Source organism: Rhinopithecus bieti, unplaced genomic scaffold (genome assembly GCF_001698545.2).
Source record: "Rhinopithecus bieti isolate Rb0 unplaced genomic scaffold, ASM169854v2 scaffold_34886, whole genome shotgun sequence".
NCBI lineage: Eukaryota > Metazoa > Chordata > Mammalia > Primates > Cercopithecidae > Rhinopithecus > Rhinopithecus bieti.
Window position 1 is genome coordinate 374449 of NW_016814758.1, and position 9083 is coordinate 383531.

The following is a 9083-nucleotide window of genomic DNA, read 5'->3' on the forward strand; positions in this document are numbered from 1 at the left end:
TTCCATTTGCATTTCTCTAATCATCAGTGATATTGAGCTTTTCTTCATATGCTTGTTGGCTGTATGTATGTCTTCTTTTGAAAGGTGGCTGTTCATGTCCTTTGCCTACTTTTTAATGGGGTTGTATGTTTCCTTTCATAAATTTATATAAGTTCCTTATGGATGCTGGATATGAGACCTTTGTCAGATGCATAGTTGGCAAATATTTTCTCCAATTTTGTAGGTTGTCTGTTTACTATGTTAATTCTTTTTCTGTGCAGAAGCTCTTAAGTTTAATTATATCCCATTTGTCAATTTTTGCTTTTACTGTGATTGTTTTTCGTGTCTTTGTTATGAAAACTTTGTTTGTTCCTATGTCTAGCATGGTATTGCCTAGGTTGTCTTCCAGGATTTTTTACAGTTTTGGGTTTTACAGTTAAGTCTTTAATTTGTCTTGAGTTGATTTTTGTTCATGGTATAAGGAAGAGGTCCACCTTCAATCTTCTGCGTATGACTAGCCAGTTATCCAAGCACCATTTATTGACTAGGGAGACTTTTCCCCATTACTTGTTTTTGTCAGAAAAGAAACATTTTAATAGTCCTGATAACATTCCCCTATCTTGTATGTCCTGCTAACATTCTCCTATCTACAAAGCATAGCACCTGGGGTGGTGTTGAGTCTGGATTCCTTTGACGTGTCAATATACACCAGATAATGGCCAGTTTTCCACAAGAATATAGATGACTAGAGCTTCCTGTCACAATATCTGGCACAGTGAGTAATTTACTTTGGTTTTTTCGCTTATTTGGTTTATCTGTTGTTCTCTCTCTTTCTCTTTCTCTCTCTGTCACACACACACTGCTGTTTACAATTTGGCAATGCATTTGTTGTCCATTCGAAAGCACTCGTTGACAAAGCTGGGCTCCCTCGAATGTGGCTGAGATGCTGTGCACTTAGTGGCACTGCAGAACCCCAAGGCTTGGGCACCAGGGCTGCACCTGTGGAGCAGCCCGCCTGTGATTCCCATCCTCACCCGCTCTGTTGCTCAGTGGTGGCCCCTGCCTTGCCTGCTGGAGCAGGGCTCTTCAGTCAGAAAGGACAGGGCAAGTCGCTCCTTTATTCAAGTCTTTCACTGAGCTCCCAGAGCGGCAGTTGCAAATCTTTTGTTTATATTTGTAAACTAAGTGAATTTGACATGGAAGTCACCAAAGGGGAATACATTTGGAACATTGAAATGCCATTTTTACAGGCACATTTCTAATCATAGCTGCCCTTTAAAACCCACATAAAATTGTCGCTTTGAGTTCCCCTGTTTTCCAGCCTCAGTGCGGCTCTCTTTGCAAATCCCACAGCATGACAACAACAAGACTTCATTTTTAGTCAGACTTGACACTGGCTAAACACTAACGTGGGCTCTTTATGTTTCCATAAACTCTCCTCACAGAGCCACCAGTAGAGCATGGGAAACTGGAAAATAAGTTCCAATTAGAGACTGTGTTGGCACGCTCAGGGTGATATGGTTCCCAGTGTTTTTAGAGAGGGAAAGAGCATAAAAGAAGTAGACTGTGTGCCCCAGCTTGCCCCTGGAGGAGCTGTGCCCACTATGGTGGCATGGGGAAATGTCACTCATTAGCTGGCTTGCCTGCTAGCCTAGAATTTGCTCTTACCTTCTCTGCCTTCTCCTAAGCCATCCATTTCTCTGAGCAAATCCAATGCCTTATAGCGCCGCCAATGTATTCAAGTGTACAATTTTAATGTCACATGTACAATCATACCTCCCTGTAGTGATTCACAGTGCCCACATTATCCTCTTTGCCAAGTAAATGGTAAAACACTGAACGACCCTCTAATTGATCTCTGGGGTCACACAAGACCTGACAACGGGGCTCACCAGGCACAAGGACATGATGGAGAAGTCTGAAAAGTGAAAAGGGAGAGGAACCGGGGAGAAAACCAGCTGGGTTCATTTTCACTCACATAATGAAAATAAATCTGGTTCAGCCTGGAGGATTACAAAATAGGGCAAGACCAAGGTGATCCCAGCTGCAGTGTAAATTTATTCTATGCTTTTCACATTTTACTTAAATTCTACATTTGTCCCATTTATTATGGCACAAGGTTGGAAAACATGGTGTGATATCAAAAGGAGAATGGATTCAGAATATCTGGAGTATGTCTTATTGTCTACCCACAATTTCCCCAAAATCAGTGTTTAAAAAATATTTATCAATATATGTAGAGTTTATTTTGGCAGTCCATGGAAAAAGGGAACTTTTATTATTTTCCTCACCGTGTATCTGGTACCCAGAAGTAACCGCAATAATAAATAACTACACTACTAAAAGGCAACATTTATTGTGTGCTTACTTTGAGCCAGATACTGCTTTAAGTACTGTATTAACCAGGTCCAGGGTCTATAATCTTAATCATGACATTTTATTGACCCCCTAACTTATAAATATAGCATAGTACGCAGTTAATAAATATTTATTTTAGCCATCTCCAAGAACTTTGGGAGATAGTTTTGTTTTGCTATTTATTATTATTTTTTTAACCTATATAAGGTTTGAAATGGAGAAATAAGATAATAGCAAGGAGGAAGTCTGTAAGCACAGAACATACTGGCTTGTTTATTCTGCCTCTCTTTGGTTCAGCTGTGGGAATATAGTTGAAGAGGCATACATTCTGGTCTATTGTTCTAAATGGATGAGCCCAAAGATTTATTTATTCTTGGCCAATAGGGAGCTGTTAGACCTTTTTCTTGCTTTAACAGCTTTCTGGACACTTACAGAGATAAAATAAGGAATAAATCATTTGATGCCCCTACTTTGCCACTGGAAACATTTGGTTAACAGCACTCACAGGCTGCAGAACAAGTCTCCTTGGAGAGGTGAATTCACTTACTCCTCTCCCCAGCTCACAGTAGCTTTTAGCTGTTTATCATAATTCTGACCTCTGAGCATAAATTTGAAGAGATAATGGATGAAAAAACACTCTTAAAATATAGTGCAGGAAACCAGTGCTCTCTGATGACTTTATTATTTTGTTTCTATAACTGAGATTCATCATAGAATCCACAGACAGAGAACATTAGAGATGATCTTGCCCAACTTGTTCAATTTTTAGATGGAGGAATTGAAGATGGAGAAACTTAATAGGGCCACAGAGCTTGTATTGGGCAGTGTTAGAACCTCAACCAAGATCTCCTGACATCCAAACTAGAGTTTTTTTCCGAAAGTGGCAATCCCTCCGGCAAGGGAGCCTACATTACGTGCGTTGCATAAGACACTGGGGAATACAAAGAGATGGGTGTAAGAGAGGACTTGTGGTTAGAATAGAGCTATTCTTTGAGGGAACCAGATACACAGAAAGTGGGTAGAGTGAAATAAAACACAGGTAGGCAGATAAAACGTGATCATTGTGGAGGGGAGGTACTCACCCAGCAGGTTCTTCCTGCCTACTGCACAGACAAATCCAATTCCGTTACTGTGGTATTGCAGTCAAGAAATGAGTTTAACTGATGCAAGGCCAGTCCCACAGGATAACTGGAGTTGATCTCAAGAGATCAATCTTAGGTTCTACAATAGAGATGAGATCTATGGGAGCAACTGAGGAAGTCACAAATCTTGTGACCTCTGGCCACATGACTCCTGAGCTGTAAAGAGTTATAGAAATTATGCCTATATTTGAGCAGAATTCAGGCCCCTTCCATATCCCTTATTTTGTGGCCTTTCAGTTTCATCCCCCAAACAAGGAGGGGATCAGTTGTAGGGAGGGACTATAATCATCCTTGCTTCAAAGTTAAATTATAAACTAAATTCTTCCCACGGTTATCTTGGCCTCTGCCCAGGAATGAGCAAAGACAGCCAGCCTGTAAGGCTAGAAGCAGGATGGAGTCAGCCACGTTAGATTTCTCTCACTTTCATAATCTTTGCAACGGTGGTTTCAGAAAAACTGTTAAGGTCATGTTTAGAGACCAGTTTGAAGACTAGTTATAGACTAGTGTGTGAAAAGTCTCAAACACCAGAATTAAAGGCAGTCTATCTTGTTGATAATTCTATTATTATTTATTCAACTGCATATTCACAAATTATGCCTTAATATTTAGAAGATTGACTTTCACTTGACCTTAAAAAATCACCATGGAGACGACAGCTGACTAACAATTCTGTTTCCACCAGGAAGGCTCTCATAGGCAGTCAAGATCAGAACATTTTTTCAAACACTTAAAACATTGGTTAAAGTCTTCTTATCAGAAAGAAAATCAGTCCAGATTCATGTAACTAGACTTAATGGGATAAAACTTCCTTAAAACATTAATTTCTGCCTTCAGCAAAGCATTCATAATGGGCCATTATATGGTAAGCAGTGAAGCAGGAGAATGGGGAGTGAGCCATAGTTGATGTCATTGCAAAGCGATTTTGGAAAAAAATACAAGACTCAGGACCAACCCCTGTCCTTGCTTCATGGGGTTGACTAAATGTGACCTAACTGATTGTCTCTGAAGACTGGTGATTTGATTTATTCTCAGCAATTCTCTTTCCAAACAATTTTCTGTCTTCAACACCCATGCAAAGCTCTTACACGTAGCAAGAAGGGAAGGAAAGAGTTTCCATGCACCCTTTGAAACAGGTCCTATACTATCAAATCAGCTTATCCACACAGCAATCCATTTTAGAACCTGAAAGATCTGAACGGTTGGCATTAATCAAATGACTTGAGTAATGCCTGAACACCCCTTCTCCACTTTTAAATGTGTTGACAGAGCCTAAAGTTAATGGTCAGATCTATCCTTGCAGTAATATGTTTAGAAATTACTTTGTTGTTTATATGCACTTAGGGAATTTTACATTATACATTAACAATAGTTGATATAACAGGGTTCTTCAAGGGGAGGGTGTTGGAAGGAGTCTTGTGTTAGGTCTTGGGAAACCTGGGTTTGAGTCCTGTCTTTCCTAGCTGAGTGACCTCAGGAACGATTTTTTAGCCTCACTTCCTCCATGAGTAACCCGTACAAGCTAGATAAAATAAATTTAAAATTTCTTACAGCTTTATAACTCTATGATTCCACAATTACATTCATTTTGTCCTTCAGAATACCAAACAGAACCACAAGTAGGCATTTAACAAACATTGCTAGATAGCATCACACTTGAATTTTTTTGTTTTTACTGCTTGCATGTCTTCCCCTAAACCATTCAAGAATTTTAAAGTATTCAAATAAAGATTCTGCAAATTGTACATTTCATTTTGCTTATATATTTAGGCAACCATGATGCCTTCAGGGTTATGGTTATAAATGATGGCATTGGCTTGTTTTAACAAGCAAATAACTCTACGAAAATGTATCCCAATAGAATTCAGAGTGTTTCTACCTAAGGTTCCCCCTCCACCTCACACCACACACATACCTTAAAATTTCAGAAGCGTATCAAATGAAAAAGACTTGTTAGCATGGAATTGATCAATACAACAACCAGCAGCAGCAGCAGCAGCAGCAAAAACACCACTATTAATTTGGTTGCTGTAATTTGTCAGTGAAAGAATGTATTTTTTTTTTTATGTAGATTCCCATTGTTACCTAACTGAACTGGGGCCCACTTGCCCAGCATGGTAAGGCCAAACATTCTTACCCAGGTTCTGCAGCAGGCGAAAGGTGGGTGTTTATCTGCAAGGTGCCAAGCAAGGAGAATCGGGTACCTCACTCTGAAGCCTGACCTCTCTGATAGCTTACAAACAAGTGTTGTTAAACACAGGGGTAAATTTCAAGGAAGCGGAAGTTACGGGCAAAATTGTAAATCAATATATGGAGGTTATCCTTTGGTTTGGCCTATAAAGGTGAAATATCTTGAAGCAAAGGATAATACGTCATAAGTAGATTCAAAGATTTTCTGATTTGCAATTGGTTAAGGAAAGGAAGCATTGGGTAAAGACTTGGGGTCAACAGAAAAGGACGCTAGCTTTGGCTGCTGAGCATGACTCCTTCCAGGCCTCCGAGGAATATGGAGTAAAAGACGACAGGCAGTCAGAGTCTAGTCCTCAGCTCCTCCTTATCTGAGGTCTACATGCCAGCAGATCTGTTTGGTGGGGGTCTGGGTTTCTGAAAAACAACTAAGGGACTTATGTTAAGATGTTATCTTTAGTTTCTATAGAGAATCAAACATCTCGCAACTCTAACTTCCTTGACTATAGTTTTAAGCCACTATTAACTTTTTGCTTATCAAGTTGCTCATTTACTTCTATGTGCCTGGAATTTCCCTTGAAGAAACTCAAGATTTTCCTTTATATTCACAGTTCAGGGGCTGGCAGGGTCCTAAGAGCCTGATCTATTTCACTATGAAAATAATTGAATTATTCTGAGTATTTTCTTTTTTATCATTTTTCTCATAGACCGTTAAATCCTATAATGAACAGCTAGCACATAACAGATAAATGTATTTTCTTTCACTCATATGCTGAAAATAATTGTTTATTTTTAAGGGAGCTATATACAACCAGAGAAAATATTTGTTAAACAACAGTCAAATTGAAATGACAACCTCTAAGTAAGCATCTCAGAGGTCTCCCTTGCTTATTGTTAATTGCAGAATAAACAGATCTCCCGAAGCAGTGCCCCCAACAGAATAGACCTCCTCTTACCACTGGCAACTGCTATCCCTCCCCTGTCCCTCCCTGCCTCAGGCTGACCCCTTATATTTATATAGCAGTGATAAATATGTTGTCACATGCATCACTTCATCCTGTACATAGTTGCCCTAAGTGGAAAGTAGTACAGGATTTTTATTTTCATTCTGGAGGGTTTTTCAGAGTTGGTGACTTGCCTGAAGTCACCCTGTCAGCAGTTAACTGGAACAAGGATATAGGTCTCCTAACCCTCATTCCAGTGATATTCATTATATTTTGCGGCATGGGGAGGAATGAGTCATTGACGATAATATTCATCATTTATTTGTGCCCTTTTAAGTAGTATCTGGGGGAAGACAAATACCATGATTTATGGTATGTTTCCTTGGGCAAGCAAGCATGGATTGTTGGAATGCATGATAGTCAATTTATATACACCTATCTATCTGCTTATCAAAATATTAGCCAGCCAAAGGGCATTTATAAATGAGAACTGGAATAAAATTGGGGAAAGGCAGGTAGGCAATCTCCATGGAGAGGCATCCTCTAGTTTACCCAGTTTAGAGATCATGCCCTGTTCATCTGTGAATATGATATATAGGACTTCAGTTGGATGCCAGTGATGAATGTCAATGATCATAAAGCTATTACTGGAAGTTTTTCAGTTATAGTCAAAGCCAAAACATGCTGGCTCTCTGGAAAGCCTGAATTCCTCTGAAGATCACCAGGCTGGTTGGTAGTGCAGTCCTCATATTTTGAAAACTGGATGTTGAATTGTGTATCTGAAAGGAACCTCCCAGCACTGCTCTTTCATTATTTTGTGACTTTTTAGACTGGGAATCTCTTTATTCCAGAACATTAGTATTACTTGGATGCCATTCCCTAAGATGCATCTGCTTGGCCATGTACGCAAAGGTGGTGAAAATTCACAGGTAGATTCAGGCCTCTTAGTTAATATTGGAGGGGAATGTGATCAGTTGCTGGAATTGTGAGACTTAGCTATCCCATTTTGTGTATTGTCCAGAGGTTGAGGAAAGAGTATTAAAAAACTGTTTCCTTGATAATCATGTTGATAGTCTTTTTGTTCAGAGCCACAAAGACCAGACCTTGAAAAAGGTATCTCAACCTTCAATCTTTCCCCATTTAAACAAGCTAGACCAGGTGTCACTACTACCGCTATTTACATCGGATTCTTTCTTATTAAGAGAATGTTTCAAGACCTGACCCGAGGAGACTGAATAGTAGTAAATGAAAACAAAATAGGAAAGATCATAAATGAATGGTGGACGGAGGAGGAGGACATGGCAGACAATGGAAGAAACTGCAAATAAACACTGCACTCCAGCCTGTCGACAGAACAAGACTCTGTCTCAAAGAGACAGAGAGTTTGAAAGAAAGAGTTTCAGTATGGAATGATAAAAAAAAGTTCTGGAGATAATAGTTGCAAAACAGTGTGTATGACACTAAATTGTACATTTTAAATGGTTAAATGGTAAATTTAATATTATGTATATTTTACCACAATAAAAAATAAAGTTAAATTATTAAAAGGTGAAAAAATTATAAGTTAACACAGCTTAAGTTAACATCCAGCAACCTCACGTGTAAAATAAATAGGTAAAATATGAGAGACAACTTTATTACTTTCATTCATTCAAATGAAATGCTTTATTGCCAGAAATATTGTGGTTAGAAGAGATTGGGATAGAAGAGGTAAAGGGGCACATTCAAAATAGTGAAAAGGATATAATTCATACACATACACAAAACATGCATGGTACTTGGAGAAAAAGACATGAGTGATAGAGCATCGTTGTTGTTAAGACTCATATATTCTTCCACGTTTGTAGAAGCTTTGCAGCACACGATAGTGCTGTGGAAAGAGCAAGCCAGCCCTATACTCAAAAAACTGCTCCAGTCTCAGGAAAGGGTTTCAGGAAAGGGGCTTCACATCACTGAGCCTCAAGGAAACTCGGGTTCATTGTCAGGATTGATTTGGACTCAGATGGGACCTGAAAACCTTTCTGCAGACAGGGCCTCTCTTAGGCCAGGTCCTCCCTGGTCCCTTCTGCCGTGAGCTGTGTGTTCTCTGCCTTTGCTTCTCTCTGGGCCTCTGACCTGGTTGGTCCATTCTGTTCCTCTGCCCACTCTTTTCTCTGCATCATAGATTCTGACAGCCCAGGGGGGTCAGCATCCTTACTTGAGTTTGCATATTGTTCTTCATGCCATCAATTGCCTCATGACTTTTCAAAACCTTTAATTGAGCTAATGAAGTCATTATCTTGAGATTCTTAGTTTAAATGGCCCATACAGGGATCTGACTGGCCTAGCTTATCCTTCCTTTTTATGTTTTATACATTTATTTCTATTTCCTCAGACATTCCTTACATAAAGTACATTTTAAGTGCATGACTCATCATACATACACACATGCTCATAATATACATACACATATTTGTTATATATATATATATATATA